The sequence below is a fragment of the Dasypus novemcinctus genome, chromosome 11 (assembly GCF_030445035.2).
Source record: "Dasypus novemcinctus isolate mDasNov1 chromosome 11, mDasNov1.1.hap2, whole genome shotgun sequence".
Taxonomy (NCBI): Eukaryota; Metazoa; Chordata; class Mammalia; order Cingulata; family Dasypodidae; genus Dasypus; species Dasypus novemcinctus.
Genome location: NC_080683.1, coordinates 66,600,789 through 66,618,309, shown reverse-complemented (window position 1 = coordinate 66,618,309; position 17,521 = coordinate 66,600,789).

The window sequence follows — 17,521 nt, the reverse complement described above, 5'->3', positions numbered from 1 at the left end:
TCCTTTTTTTTCTTTTTCTTTTGGCTTCAATGTCTAAATTTATCTTAGTTGTGGCAGTTGGAGACTTTATGTACCCCGGAAAATCATGTTCTTAAAGCTGGTCCATTCCTGTGGGTTTGAAATTACTGTTGTCGGCACCCTTTTACCAGGTTACTTCAGTTTAGGGCTTTTGTTTAGGTTACTTCACTTAAGACATGAACCAGTGTGGGTCTTAATCTTCTTACTGAGGCCTTTATAGGTGGGATGAATAAGGAAGACAGAGAGAAAGAGAAAGCCACAGAAGCCAGAAGCTGAAAGCAATGAAACCTCTGTAAGAGAAGTGAGACTAGCAGATAGCACCCTGTGCCTTACTATGTGACACGATCCAGGATCACTGGCCTCTGGTTTTTGGAGAGAAAACATCACCTAATGATGCTTTGATCTGGACATTTTCAGAGCCTCAGAATGGTAAGCTTGTAAGCTAGTAAAACCACATTGTAAAAGCCAACCCATTGCATCACATTTTCGCCCTTGGGAACGATAAATTGATAGTTAATACATAATGGAAAAACTGGAAATAGTTACTTAAGTCTTTGGGGGAAACATACAGTTTAACAATAACCATTATTTCTGATTATCTTGACTGGCTATAGAAGTAAATCACTATACCTTCTCCATAGATTTACTTACTCGAAGGTGTATAGAAATACCTTTATTATGGTGACCAATGATATTTTTCTTCACAAGCTTTACATATACAGTGGAAAAACTGGCAGTAAATTGAGCCAAAAGATCAGAAGGGTAGGTACCTTGGGGTCAAAAGTATAAAACAACTAGTTCATTGACAGTATCATTCATTTTCACCTAATTGTTTTGGCATTGAAGAGCCACAGCCTTGATTTTTCCCAAATGATATATGCCTTTGTATGTTCTGAGAGAACTTTTATCATTCAAATTAGAAACAACAACACAAAAGATAGAACACATTTCTTTCTGGTCTTCTCCATATGGGTAACAGACATTATCACAGCTAGAGTTGAGCAGCTTAGAATATGTAATTTCTTTTTGTAAAAAATTATTTTCATCTTGGGTAAAAGCAGTATTTGGCAATGCTTCAATAGCTCTTTTTTGTTCATTTGTTTGAACAAAAGTAATTATGCTTACAACAAATTAAGCGTCAGATTTTTCCTTTCGGTCTGTGGTAGTTTTTTTTTTTTTTTTCCTATCCTTTTACAAGTTATGTAGTTAAATCTGTCTGGATTTCATTACTGTTATTAGAAAAAGGCCACATCCATTTTTTAAAATTTAGATATATTATTTCTGCAATTTTGGTTTGATAATGAAAAGTAATAAACATCATATTAAAACATTATAAAATTGCTTCAATAACAAATTATAAAATTCTCTTGAATATTGACTTTGAGGCAAATTTTAATAGATTATGTTAAATGTAGAAAAATTTTTTCATTGTCCCCAGAAATTTAAGGTCATATTTGAACCTAACACATTCCAAATAATAGATGTCATTTAAGAGTCTTATGATCCCTGAAAACCTGAAGTATATGTTTCGCAGTCATGATCTGTGGCCAAAATGTTTTATTCAGAGTGCTGAGGATGTAATATTCATACTTCATTAATAAATTCCTACCTATTTTCAATTGTCACTTTAATATAGATGAATTAAAAATTCCCAAATTTTATTTTGAGTAACAGATTTGAAACTAACTCTCAAAGTTAAGTTTAAATAGATTGTAATTTTTCTTAACTTCTATCAGGATTAAATAAAAAGTTAGACCTTATGACTTCCACTATTTGAGTTGTAAGCCCTCAATTTCATTTACCACAAAGCTATATATATTTAAAAGAAAAAAGTGTAATTTATCAAGGTTCAGTTATCCTGTGGGACATTTATATAAAGGCAATGCATTATATATCCGTCATGAAAGCATGTCATGTGTTTTACTTATGTCTCAGTTTTCTTATGTGCCAAATGACATAATTAACCTACCTTCCTGTATAGGGTTTTTGAAGGTATTTTATGATTAACATTTACTCAGTGCTTAAAACAAGGCCAGGTACCTAGTAATGAGTAGTCAGAAATTCTAATTCTTCTCATTCTTCTCTTCCTTTCCTTCTCCCTCTGCCACTTTTACAACTTTTTTATTCCTGTTCTCCTCCTCTTCTTCACCTCCAGCTGTGCTTCCTTCCCTCTTGCCCTCCTCCTTTTCCTCCTTTCAACTTTCTCTTTTCCCTTCTCCTCCTCCTCCACTTTTTCTAAATTGCTCAGCTCTCTTATCTTTCTTTGAGGAGTGTCAATAGTATATTTCTATTCCTAAACTATACAGTATCATGAAATATTACTGTAGTTTTTAAGTTCCAAAATCTTTAAATATCAAATTTTCAAGCTTATGAACATTTGAAAAAATAAATTTCTATAATTTTAAGATATTTATGTTTTTTATTAACATTCAATATTGTATGCCATCTTTATGTATACAAACTATAATCAATTTTCAAACTTTGCCAAATATTTACTAGCTACTTCTCAGTGACTAAAAGAATTTCATTTTTAATCCTAGCTTTAAAATATCTGAAAAAAGAGGTTTGGTGAATACACAGTATTTTGATGTAATCCATAAGAAAAAGTTTAATGGAGGGAGCCAAGTGGGAGGATCTTTTCTACCATCCACTAGCCTGAAAATGTGTCTACCAGAAACTGTTGGACAAACATCAAATTAAAACCAAAATTCTATTAGGCAAAATTCACAACATTAAATAACCAACAATGAAATTTAAATAATTAAGCTTTCAATTATGTTTGTGAAATTTTCGAATTTCCATTCTTCTGAAGTTATTAAAGCTTAAAACTGCATTGAGACTTTAGGGATACACTACATAGATTTATTTCACAGAAATTAATTTAATGAAATTAGCATTTTCAACTCAACATATTGTAGTATATGCCAAGTATAAGAAAAATATCCTTTAATAAGTACCTCTCAACTACTTATAATTTCAATTTTGTTAATAAGTTATCAGAACAAGAGCTTGAAATGTCAAAACTGTCATGATGAAATACTCTGATTTCTGGACTTTTGTTGTTGTTACTTATATGTGAAATATGTAAACACATATTTCAGCAAATACAATTACATTTCACTGTTTTGAACATTTTCCTTCTTTAGCCCAGTCAATATTTACATTGTAACAAGAAATAACCTAAAGAAGGGATAAATACTTAATCTCTGAAGTAAGATGTTTAAATTTCACAAAGATGGACAAACATTTTCTCTCCCAAATGTGGATAATATCAGGCAATAGTTGTATCTAACTGTAGAATGCATTTTGTAAAAAAATAAGTCATTTGGTTAAAAAAGGGCCATTGTAATGATTAAAGTATTTATGAGCATTATTAAATTTCCCACCAGTATATAAGGGTTCTAATTTCCCTGTGCCCTTGCCTCACTAGTTATTAACAATTTTTTTTCAATGTCTGATATTATTGGAAGTATTTGCTTGATCAAACTCACTGTCAAATTATCTCTCCATAGAATATTCTTTGGAGATAATTGGCAGATTTAGGAATCTGTAATCAGGGCAACTGAGGTAAATCTAAGGCAGCCTAGAAGGCTGCTGCACTCTGAATATAGAAGCCAAAAACTTTCTAAATACAACCATGAGAGCCACTTGGGCAAACAGCCCTAGGAGGTAAAAGACTTCACTCTGGAAACTGGTGTAGACAGAGAACCCCACCACCCCCCATCATCCATGAGGTCATCTGCTCTCTCTCTACCTCAAACAAAGATGGTGGGATCATAAAGAAAGAAGGCTGAGGGGGAGGCAAGCTATGTAAAGGACTATGCACTTTCAGCCACAGGAGAATAAACATTCCTTTATTCTATAACTTAATAAAGTACAAATTTAACTCACATTAGGCATTTACTTTTCCCTCCCTCACCAGACAAAAGGTACTTGTGATACACAGTATATCAGAAATAGACAAAATACAAAACTGTATTCTCTGATTTGCAGTGTGAGGTAAAATCTGCAGGCCTCTAATACTATGCTCTCTAAACTTAGAAGAAAGACTCTGCAGTGGCAAGCGTAACCCTTTTTACCATGCATTATAGTGATCCTTGTGGATATTGTTTTCACTGTTAATTAACTCTAGTTTTCTGGCACCAAGGAGAAATAAGATGATAAATACCTTGCTTCATATTAAAAACAATAAAATTTTTACAATAGTGCTTTAATTTGCAAACTTTAATGTGCAAAGAATTCACTTAGGCCTTTTGCTGAAATGGGGATTATGCTTGAGAGCCCAAGAATCTGTATTTATAACAAGTTTTTAGGTGACATTGATGCCGTTGGTCTATTGGACAAACTTTCAGTAGTAAGGATCTACAGCAGGTGGTTCTAACTAAATGATACAATTAGAATTGTCTGAGGAATTGTTTCTAAATGCACATGGCTATTGCCATCTTCTCTCCATTCCTCACTTCTCTAAAGAGAGCTTAGGGTTTATTAATGCCCTCAGAGATTGAGTCAGGGAAATAGATAGTTCAACCAAAATAAAAATAGGTAAAAATGCCCAAATGATTCTTATTTGAAAGATTTTATTTATTTCTCTCCCCTCCCCCCCCACCCCAGTTGTCCTGTTCTCTGTGTCCATTCACTGTGTCTTCTTCTGTGTTCACTTCTATTCTTGTCAGCGGGCACCGGAATCTGTCTCTTTTTGTTGCGTTATCTTGCTGCGTCAGCTTTCTGTGTGTGCGTGCCACTCCTAGGCTGACTGAACTTTCTTTCGCTCTGGGCGGCTCTTCTTTTTTTTTTTCCCAAAGATTTATTATTTATTTATTTATTTATTTATTTAATTCCTCCCCCGTCCCCTGGTTGTCTGTTCTCTGTGTCTATTTGCTGCGTCTTGTTGTCTTGTTTCTTTGTCTGCTTCTGTTGTCGTCAGCAGCACGGGAAGTGTGGGCGGCGCCATTCCTGGGCAGGCTGGCAGGCTACACTTTCTTTCGCGCTGGGTGGCTCTCCTTACGGGTGCACTCCTTGTGCGTGGGGCTCCCCTATGCGGGGGACACCCCTGCGTGGTGGCAGGGCACTCCTTGCATACATCAGCACTGTGCATGGGCCAGCTCCACACGGGTCAAGGAGGCCTGGGGTTTGAACCGTGGACCTCCCATGTAGTAGGCGGATGCCCTATCCACTGGGCCATGTCCGCTTCCCCAGATGATTCTTATATAACCCTTCTTCATTCTGGGGGTTTAGAACCATTGCTTGATATTCTTAGAAATTTTGGGGGATTGAATTATGTACCCCAGAAAATCATGTTCTTAATTCTAATCCATTTCTGCGGGTCTGAACCCCTTGTAAATAGGACCTTTAGAAGATGTTATTTTTAGGTAAGGAGCAGCCAACTCAATCAATTTGGACTTTAATCCATATTACCAGAGTCCTTTGTAAGTAGAATGAAATTCAGACCTAGAGAACGCCACAGCCAAAAGCTGGAAGTCAATCCAAACTGGAAGAATAGGAGAGTATATCCCATGTACATTGCCATGTGGAAGAAAAGCAAATAATCCAAGGATTTCCAGCAGCCAGGCTGGGAGACAGCATTGTCTTGGTGATACCTCAAGTTTGTATTTTTCCTAGCCTCAAAACCATGAACCAAAAAATCTTCATTGTGTAAGCTCACCCCTTTTATGATATTTGATTTAGCAGTCTGAAACTATGACAGGAGTCATGCACAAAATCCTCAGATTCTAAATGTGAACCTGTAATTACGGAACCATCAAGTTTAAAATGGCTTTGCTAAATTTGGAATGAATATAGAGTGGTAATTTTGATTTTGATAGAATGATAAATTGGAGATAGGCTCCCTGGAATACAGAGAAATGCTCCAGATTTTCAAGATAAATGCCAATCTCGTTAAACTTAAAAAAAAAAAAAAAAGCATGAGTTTCACTAATATTCCATCGTTCACGTGATTCTAATTGTAACCACTGTGGGTATGTTAATGGTTTCAGCCTCATATATATTACAATGACATTCAATGATAAATTAGATTATTCACTCACAACTTTATTTAGGAAGAAAATTATTCCCATTAGAAACTTCTCATTTTCCTCCATGGAGTAGTTGTGCATTTCCTAGGAGAAATCACTTGGTCAATACCAGCAGTCTGCTTCAATTTCCTACTATCCAGGGATTCTGAGATTCAAACATCTGTGAAATTTCCAATGGCTTCTTCATGCCAGCGGAAAGTAAAAATGTTCTTGCTTTGATGGTGTTTCCAGATGTTGTTAATGCTGCACATATGGCAAGGGCTATTCTCTCCTAATAAGCTGATGTTTTCAAAGAGCCACACTAGGCAACTGGAAAGCAACAAACCCTGAAATCTATCTATGGATTGGATTTATCTGAAAAGCACTTACCTTCCTGACAACCAATATATTTTTTCCAACACCTATATATAAGACTTTACGCAGTCATAATGGTGAAACAATTTGTAAACTACCCTTGCTTTGTGGCCCAGGGAATCAACTTAATTACTGAACAGAAACCTTGGTTAACGAAATTTTTCTTTTGAAATTGTGTTGTTACAGACCTTAAAGATTCAATATTGGGAGATATTTCAGGGATATATAGAGGTGGAAAAGTGAAACTGCCTTTGGTTTGAATCTCTCCTTTTAGAGTGACCCTTTCTATTGCTAACTCAAGTGTTCTGTTCAGTTAATTTTCTTTGAATAGCATTTTTAAAAAAAGATTTATTGTATTTATTTATCCCCCCCCCCTTGCTGCTTGCTTGCTGTCTGCTCTCTGTGTCCATTCACTGCTCATTCCTCTGTATCTGCTTGTTTCCCTTTGTTGTGTCATTTTGTTGTGCCAGCTGTCTGTGGGCAAGGGCCATCAGCTCTCTGTGGGCACTGGCCAGCTTGCCTTCACAAGGAAGCTCTGGGAAGTGAACCCAGGGCCTCCCATATGAGAGATGGGAGCCCAATCGATTGAGCCACGGCCGCTTCCCTGAATAGCATTTTAATAGAAATAAATGAAATTTCCTGGATGGAAAGTAATGTTAATCACTTTCAGAATAATATTTTCAATTTCTATAGCAAATTGTTTAATTGATGATGCTATTATCTGTTACCTGAACCAGTGAAGTATTCTCCCAAACTATTTACAACCAGTTTTTCTCAAAATATGGTCCCAGAACCACCAACAGCTGCATTACCTGAAAACTTGTTAGAAATGCAAATTATTAGCCAATATCTAAGATCAACTGAATTAGAAACTCTGATATTACATCTACCTTTCTGTATTTTAACAAGCCTCAAGATTATGCAGATGCAAGATAAAGTTCTAGAGCCACTTCAACAGGATATGGTGCTCTAATAGAAGTCTGAACAACTGTGATGAGACAAGAAAAGTTATCTTTAAACTATATGATCAAAGATTACTTCAAGGTGGAGATGGAATTGAAAGAACTTAAAAAATCTATTAAAAGTTGAGGAGGAAATGTGGCAAAAGAAATAAAGGGTGTCAAAATTTAAAAGAACATCAAGCACTCAGAGGAATGCATTGCATGTATGAGGCATGAGAAGAAAATCCGAGTGGTTCAAGGGTAAGGCTACTTACTGGGGAGCAATGATAGGGAAGACGGGAGAAAGATGGTAGGGTTAGCTTTGTGAAAGGCTGAATTTTTTCCCTCACAGCTAGAAAGAAGCCAGCAGAGGTTGTCAAAGAAGAGTGACATCATCACATTTGCTAACTAGGAACATAATTTTGACAACAGTGTAGCAGATTGAGTTATATGGGAGGTGAGAAAGAAACCAGTTAAGCAGTTATTGCAGTATCAATTTGAGAGCCAATGAAGGTTTAAATTATGTTTATGGCAACCAAGATGGAGAAAAGGGGCTGGTTTTGACAGAAATTTCTAAGGTAGTATTGTGTCCAATTAATATAAGAAAGAAAAGGTCCCCTTTTGCTTAAGATATAGAAGACAGCAAAAAATTGTTTGACCATCCTAAGCATAAGAAAACACTAGATAAACTATAAAGCATACTTCTCTTAAAAGTCTCAAAGAATGGTAGACACAACTAACTAAATTCAAGAGAGGTACAAATCCTACATAGATGAGCAAAGAGTGAATGCACCTTACACTTAGAACTGGTTGAAAGTAAAATATTAATTAAAGATATACCATGGCAACATCAATCATGAGAAAGCTAAGGAATTAACCAGGGACAAGCCAGGAGAATGAAACCACACCAATAATTTGAATGGAAATTTTCATCTGAAGAAATCTAGCTAGAAAAGTTTGAAGTTACTAAAAGAAATAAAAGAATTATAAGGGCAGAGAGTAGCTATTATCTCTAGGCTGAGGGAGAGTGAATAGAGAAGGAACTACAAATTTAGAAGAGCCCCACAAGGCTAAGTAAGCCTGTTGGGGCAAGGCATACTTACCCCAGGAAAAAAAATGCAGCCTACTAATGATGGAGAAATTTTCCACAGGGTGTAGGTGAGGAAGAGCTTGTTGTAGATATAGGCCAAGCTCTCAGAATGAGTGAAAGGGTTTGCCACAAAAGGTGGTAATTAAAACCTTGTTCATGTGGAATAGAACAAGAAGAGAAGATGCTGGTGAAACACTATGGAAAAAGAGGCCCATTGTATTTAGAAAGAATGGTCAGATGGAAGAGAAAGCAGCAAAGTGCTGTTTTAGAGATCAGAGACATATAGAGCATAACATCTTCAGTATTTTTAAAAACTGGCCAGTGATATCTATTATGTATATATGCATGCACATATATGCCTATATATTAGATATATATATATTTGTAAATGTGTATACAAATAAATATATATTGTTGATTTTTAAATATAGTCACAAGGTAATAGGGAAGTTCTGATTTGGGTATTCCTTTAACCTGAGTGTCACTCAAACTTATGTTATTTCTCATTAAGCTCAAGCTTTAAAAGATGTAAACAAGCAAATTGATTATAATGTTTTTTCCCCAGGTCTTCCCAACAGATCAGGAGGTTTTTTTTAATGAATAGGAAGACTCTCATTGGTCACTATACTGGTTAGAGAATAAGGAAGGGAAGGAAAAGGGAAAAAAAGTGGGGAATGGGTAACGAGGGGAGACTGCCCAGCAAAAGCTTAGCATGGGCACACTACTGGCAACGTTAGAGGCAGAATGAGGGATGCTTTTAACCAAATGTGCTGCTGTCATGACTCCTAGAGCAGATATGGAGGTGTGCCAAGACACTTTTTGCATCTGGGAATCATTTCATCTCTGATGGTCAGACCACCTATACATCTGATTAGTTGATCTTCATTGTGCATTTTATATGGATATGCAGGAGAAATATGACTTACTTTCCTATTAAATATAGTAATTTATATTTTTTACTCCTGTGTAATGTTGGAAATGGGTGGTACGGAGAGTAAACTAGATTCATTAAGAAAATACACAAATCAGGGAAATATAATCAAATAAGAGGAAACGGGGAATAGGTCATAATGTGAAATATTGTTTTGCTGGGTTGTTTTAATTCTATGAGTCACATAATTATAGCATAGTGGAAAGAGCACTGTATGGACTAGGAATCTAAGATTCTGGTTTTTACTTCAAGTTCTGTCACATCCTTTTAAATGTAAAACCTTGGTCAAGTCACATTTCTTTTCAGGGTCAAACTTAATTCACAGGTGAAATGTGGGGGTTGGACTAGGTGCTGGAAAGTTAGATATCCATGTGTAAATAAGAAGATAGTTATCTAATTTATTTTCGGTTGCTCATAAAATTTACAAATACTTTTTCAAGCAGGAGATTAGAGAAAAGTTCTTACAGTTTAGACAGGAAAATGCCTAAGGGACACAAGTGTTATCTTCTGTAAACATGTCTGGAGTAAAGTGTCTGGAATCAAGAATCAGCCAGAGGGAGAAGATGTGACTCAAGCTGTCAAGCGCCTGCCTCCCACATGGAAGGTCCTGGATTTGGTTCCTGGTGCCATCTTAAAAAAACAAACAAATGCAAACAACAAGTAAAACTAATGATAAAAACAGCTCAGGGAGAAAGTGTGGCTCGGTGGTTGTGTGGGCTTCCCATATACGAGGTCCCAGGTTCAATCCCGGTCCCCTGTACCTCAAAAATAAAAAAATTAAAAAGAATCAGGCAGATTTTGATGGTGACAGTGATTATAATTGGAGATTGGTCCTTTTAAAGGTGGGTGACATTTCCTTCATTTGTGCTTATATACTTCTATGATAGCTGCTAAAGACTATATTGAAATATACTCCTTTATTCTGAAAGCCTAGGTGTTTATTTGAATTACCAGTGTATCCCTAGTACATGGTACTGTGCCTAAAGAAATCTATATTTGATAAGCTAATGAATTAATAAATACTTAGCTATGAAAAACAATGTCTTATCAGCCATGGACCTTAAAAAAGCAATTTCTGAAACTTGGACAGTAAAACAATACCACATTTTCTATTCCTTATTCTCATCTTTCTCCAAATATTTGAAGACAAGTTAATAATTACTATTTTTAAGTTTTTGCTATATGTCAGACATATTACCTATCATATACTAATATTCTCATTTAATATACATCATAATCCTGCAAATATCGCCTCCCATTGTAAATAAGAAAAATGAGCCTCCAAATTTCAATTAATTTGATCAAGGGCCTATTTGATTCCAAATCAGGAATTATCCTGATTCCTTTTCCACCATAATTGAAGCTAAAATACATTTCAGCTGTCAAGGAATTGTCAGTTTTTGCCTCTTGGATTATTACATGGTGCTGCACCTGTCCTAGATGCCTAGATTAGGCCTTTACTTAGAACCCCCTGGCCTTTTCTAGTCCAGCCTTATTTATCAGCAAGTGGCCAGGAAAATTTCTTAAGTTAAGGCAGCAAAGAATTTACAGGAGGATCTTGTTAAATGAGGTGATCAAGTAGTTTATTTTTATAGATGTGTTATATAGTTAGATCTGTCTAATCTGTATTTATATAAATCACTCGATATAATAAAAGGAATTCTTCTGCTAAGATTAGGCTCAGTCTTTCTTATTTCCTCTTCTTTTTTAGTTAACTTTGTGAAAAGAACTCCAATTTACAAGATGGTTTTAGCAGTGACTCCATCGCCAATTTATTGTATGACCTTATAAAGTTAATCAAATATTTAGCTTGATTTTGAGTATATATAAATTTGCAGTTGAAAATGACATCAATTTTTATAATAAAATATATGAAAGCTTGAAAATGCTTGGAGGTATGGGATAAAATGCAAATGTCAAAAATCAGTTTCATTTTATGTAACTGTCATATTGATTTAAATAGATGACCTTATTCTGTGTCCACAGACTTTTGTTTTAGGATTTAGTTGGCCTTTTCCCATGAGAACAGGTTGAAGAAAATTTAAATTAGTACTACACATCTGGATCCATCAAAAGCAGTGAACTGAATCCCCTTGGTAAAATGCAAAATGCCTTTGTTTTTTCATGTGATATCTAAAAGTTTGCCCAGTTAAAACCACTGGGAATGCTATAGGAGAGCATGAGAATACTTACCAGCTAAAACATGGAGATTGCTGTCTACTAACATTGGCTGTAAAATGCTTAATATTATTGTAAAGAAAATTATCGCATGAATACTGGTACTACAGAGATATCTTTTGGAATATTTGTGAGTTTTATGGTTATAGGTGAAGTAAAGTTGTCAGGTGATTGATTGCTATGCTTTATCATATCTGCTATGGCCATGTAATTTGAAAGAGTTCTACGCAGTTAGGAAAATCTATAGACTTTTCTAGCTTCCTTTTGTACCACAATGAGCTGTTTGGGGTTTGGCACTTCTTTGTAATTTCCTATAGGGTGAAATCAAAGGTGAATCATTCTGTGAGTTAAACAGAATAGATTTTTGGCTGTGTATAAACACTACTCCAAAAGTGACTATTCTCATTGAATTGACTGATCAATTTGGTCCAACAACAAATTTGAGTATTACCTTCCTTTAGTACATTTATTGTGGTCTTATCTAGCATAGCTAGATAACATGAAACCTGGAGTCAGACTCTCATATCCTGCCTCTTTGAAAAATAGCAGTTATCTTATTTTGTTGTTGTTTTCTCATATATAAAATAGAGATACCTATCTCTTAGGGTAATTGAGAGAATTAATGGACTTGAACAGTGCCAGTCACTAAGTAAGCCTATTAACTTTTGTTTTATCATCATAATTGTATGTGTGTGCCTGAATATATTCACAAACAAATTCTGGTATAAATTATTTATATAAAATAAAAGATTACTTGAGATTTCAATTTAAAAACTATATAAATTAAATAAAAATTTAAATTAATTTACTCAATTTGACTGGTTGCTTAACATCAAGAGAACAAAAATAACCAGATGTTTGACAACCAATGATGGTGTCAACTTGCCACAAAAAAGTCAATTCAATTAAAAAATGTAATTATTCATTTCTATGTTCTGTTTACATAGAACCAGCCATTTAGTTTGGCCACATTTTTACTTAATTGCTTAAATAATTAGACTGTGGGTAGATACAGCCTAGAATGGTCAAATTTGATGCTACTGACTGATTTGGCTGTTTAGATCTGTCATGATTCATTAACCATAAGTAGCAACAGAATGATTTCTGGTTTCCTGCCACTCAGAGGACCATGTACTTAGGTTGCAGAAAATTTTAACAGAAAGAACCTTTTGTTGTACTATCTAATAGTACTTCGCCCATGAAAATATAATACGCATTTCTTAAAATTGAATATTTATTTCCAGTTTGGAGATTATACATATGCATATACACACACATATATCATATATAATGTCTCCAAAATGGTACACAAATATAAGTGCATTACATATATCTCTTCTTATTACGTAAAATAGTCTCATAAGGGTTGTGATAAATTGTAAGGAGTAGAAATTTGCTTACTATACTACTGTCTGCCTATCTATCTTTCTATCTACTTTCATCTATCCTGTGAAGACATTTTTTGATACTTAAAAGGCAAATACTTGTATTTACTTCTTTAAATAACATGGTAATGTGATATTCTTTTCATTTAGAATCATACAAATAGGGTAATTATTATCAAAGAAATAGAAATATATGAAAAGCAATTTACAGAATTCAATTCCATACAATAAAACTTATCACTAAAGAGAAATCAAATATGTACAACCCATTAATTCATATTTATTTCTTAAAACAATTAGCCTTACCACTGGAATCAATATGTAATTATTTATATTGTCCCCAAACTATTCCTGACATTTTTTGATATAGAGTGTTATACAAAATAGATAAAACCACGAAGGTATTTCCCTATACCAAAAGCTTGAAGGAGAAATTAGATAGTTTGAAAAATCATTTGTATATTAACTTGTTTCAAATGAAATTTATAAGAGGGAGGAAAGTTCCAGGGAATAAGAAGCCCAATTATAAAAGAGAAACTCTTGTGCAAGTGCAGGTTTTGTATTTTTCTTTTTTTCTTTTTTGTTATTATTTTTGTTGTTCTTTTTCTAGTAAATCATCAAAAAATGCAGAAAGCTTTTATAGTTGTATTACCAAAAACATATCAAAGTTGTATTCCCAAAAAACATGTCTTCCCTTATTATTTGAAATATTCTCATAAGGGGTGTGATAAAAGTGAAGAGTGGAAATTTTTTTCCTGTACTGCATCTTACCTAAGCAGGAAAATAATTTCTTTTTACTGAGAAATATCTCTCATCTCTTCCCAGTTTGAAGAGACAGTCATCTTTGGTGACCATCATAACCCCCAAGTGGACCTGAGGTGAGAAAAGAATATCATTTAAGCAGAGTTGCTTTTGCTGTGCTTTGCTTCAAGGCATGAAATAACTGGTGAGTCTGTACCCTTTTACCTTTTCAGCTGGAGTTGAATGTGTATGAATCTGATGTTTCAAAAATATTTATGATAGATGACTTGGGGCCTGATGCTGCAGCCCTCAGGCAGTCAAAACTCCAATTGACTTCAGTGGAAACTTTACCTGTCTAGGTACAACTGACTTGTGCCTGTAGGGTAAAAAGAAGAAGTTAAATGAAGCACTGCTTCATGGCTTCAGGAACTACAGGCAATCACAAAAAAAATTTTCCATAACAGGAGACAGAAATCTGTGGATGTTTGCCTGTCTGAGAACTTTAATTGACAAAAATAGCCTGATCTAATAAGAAAAGAGTAATTTTGATTGATTCTCTTCCACTTAGTCATGAACATAAAAATCTGTATATCTGAGTAGCTAAGTATAATGCAAACTTGCCAACTCCCCTCACTTTTTAATTCTATTTTTACATCAAATGATTTTGATAAGTATCCATAAAGAGTCAATCAACTTTCCTGGACCCCTAGACTTAGCAATTATAGGGCTCAACGAGAGAAATATAGTGGATATAAGTTAAAGATCAAAGATTATTGCATGAAAATTTAAGGAAGTTTTTCTATTCAGGGAAATAAAGACAAACTGAGATGGGGCACGTTAGAAATCTATTCGTCCAAACGCCTCATTTTGTATATGAGATAACTAGGACTGAGTGATGAGAAGACTACCTTTCCACCAGACTGTAATGATTTTTTCCTTTGCCACTACCCAGATTCAACTGCTCTGCCCTTCCCCACCCTGCTTAATTAACTATTTCTGGGGAAGATCTTCTGTTTTATTTGTAGGGATATCAACCAAACTGAAAAATCAGGCAATGAATTAACACTTTTCAAGTTATAATATCTCAAACTCATTTTTCTTACCTAATAAATAGTGTTTATTCTAATAGAACTGCTTCACGAGAAAACAAAACAAAAACCCATAGCATTGTGCTTGGTGAGCCCTTTTCTTTCTTCTGTAACATCTCCTTTCCTCACTTCAGATGCCAGTACCTTCACGCTGCCCATGCCAAGCCAAGTGAGACTCATTAAGGCCTGAGATGCCCCTCGATGCTTCAAATGTGTTGGTGTAGAAGTATTCAAACTTGTTTTTATTACCCAAAGCAACAAATGCACTGCAATTCGTGCTTACACAAACACACATGAAACTGAAAGAGCATTTCCCGCATTAGTACTTAACCTTCCTATGTGCAACAAATATAATATTTTCTATCAATTGCAGTCCTATTCTATTCTATTCCTTTTAAAACTGCTGGGGATGTCCAACTAAATTGATTTCATAAGCCACTAATGAGTTGCAACTTATAAACACCATACTACTTTTGCAACTGATAGCTTAGTGAGTTATGTTTGTTGGTAACACATTTGCAATTTTAAATATGATATCAGGAGTTCTGGTATTTTGTATGAAGTGATAATCTTAACAGTGTGAGTTTAAGTGCCATGGGACAATAGTGGAAAGAAATTTGAGAGAAAGGTGTTTCTTTCACTGGTGCCCTACATTTAGTTACTCATAGATGTTAAGTTCTTCATGATCATTGGTGAGGCTTCTCCATGTGATATTTCAGATCTTCAGGGATATTAAACATATTTAACCTGGAATATGTAGACACAGATATCAAGGGGGATATGATTTACTCAGTATTTGTTTTTTTATTGAGATCACTGCCAAAATGACAACTCAGATAACTTAGAAAACTTATTTCTCAGATGTGGGCTGGCTCTAGCAGTTCTAACAGTCTGTGTTCTAATGCTCTGTGTAAAATAACCATAAATTAAAGCCAGACCCCGTTTTTTTATTCCAAGGTCTCTGTGGATACTCTTTTCTTTGCCTTGGCATCTTTTCAAGTCGTTAGCTGAATTATGGAGCCTAAAGAAGAGGGAAATGTCTTAGAGAGTAAAAGAATATTTTTCTATTTCACATTTGTTAGAAGGTAGACATCTGAAGATGAGAGAGGCTTTAAATGAAGGAGTGTCTAAGTCCATATCACCAATACTTCCCCAAACCAAGGACATAAAGACCAATCATCAGCCATGAATAGACCAGTTGCTACATCAGCCATCTTCATGTTCTTGAGATTTCCACAAAAGTTCAACTAATATATTGGAAGATATATGAAAATAGTCAAAAGTATTCATCTAAGATCTAATTTATTTACCCAATGAACATTTATTGAGCACCTATGATATACCTGGTAATGTTGTAAATGTGAAGTGCTATGGATTAAAGGATGAATAAAATATACTTTTGCAGAGTGAATTGATATTTAGGAGGAAAGAGGTTTGGAAGATGCTTATAAATATCAACTTGTCACCAGGCTAATTCTAATATTGACATCTCTTTGCACAACAGCCAAAGACAGTAGTTTCATTTCTTTACAGTCATGCTTTGCTCTGAACTGCACAATGCTGCTAACAGAAAAAGACTGAGGAAGAAAATCAAGCCGTAATAATTTTATTTTATGATGAAAATTAGAAAGCAATCTTTAAAATTATTTTGCTATCAAATTAATTAACTTAAAATAGCAAGTATGAAATTCTAAAGTTTCTCAGGACCCATTATTCAGAATTCATTGTCCATCAAAGCATTTAAGTGTGCATTTTAGCAGTATTAAATGAGGAAAATAAAGCTTAAGAGAGTGCAACTACTGATAGGAGGTATAGGTAATGTTTCCTAGGGGGAAAATACATTAATCATAAGAAGAAACACTTACCATAAAACATTCCAGAAGGGAGTGATTGGAATTATGTCCCCTTCCGTTGTGTTTACAAAATGTGTAAACAGCCCGCCAAATCAGTCCTGATTTTTAATTGCACATAATAAAACAACCACGCAGCCAGTGATAGTAACATTCACTTTTCAACTTGCTTTGTATTAAGAGGAGAAAGCTTGAAGTCTTTGTTTTGGTCAATTCTTTCTATAATTTCAACTAAACATATTAAGGTTGGTTTTAGTTTATAGATTTTATATAGTATTCGTATCTATTTCTGGTTGGAAACAGTCATTTTATTGATACCTGGGACTTTAATTGTATTCAGAGCTGTCCTCCTGGAAAAGCAAATTGATGTAATTGCCCAAGACCCTTAGGATCTATGTATGAGGGAAGGTAAAAAGGACAGCTACCAGCTGGTAGCTAAAATATAATTAGTGTCAATATGTAAAATACAATTAGCATCTGCATGCCTCTTGCTCCCAAGACCTGCCTCAGCTCTCTTTGGTCTTCTGTGATACCTCCTTCTTCAAATCATCTACCTGCTGATGAACTGCTGTTCCTGATGTAGGTGGTTATTGGTTAAAATATTCACTGTAACCCAATAGATTTTATATTGTATTTCGAAATTTAACTTTTATAAAGGTATTAAGCCTACAGAACAAGTCCTTTAATGAAATGTGCTGGGTAGATCTCCTCTATAGTTATGGCTTCCCTATGCTACAATGTGAGGATATATTTTAATTTGTTGCAATTAACCAGTGTAGTTTAAAACTACAAGAATATTTATTACCAGGTTGTCACATTATCAAGATCAGAGCTAAAATATTTTGCTAGAAATATATATAATTGTAAAAGAATAAAAGAACAATGTTAAATAAGGAGCTCACAAAAATTGGTT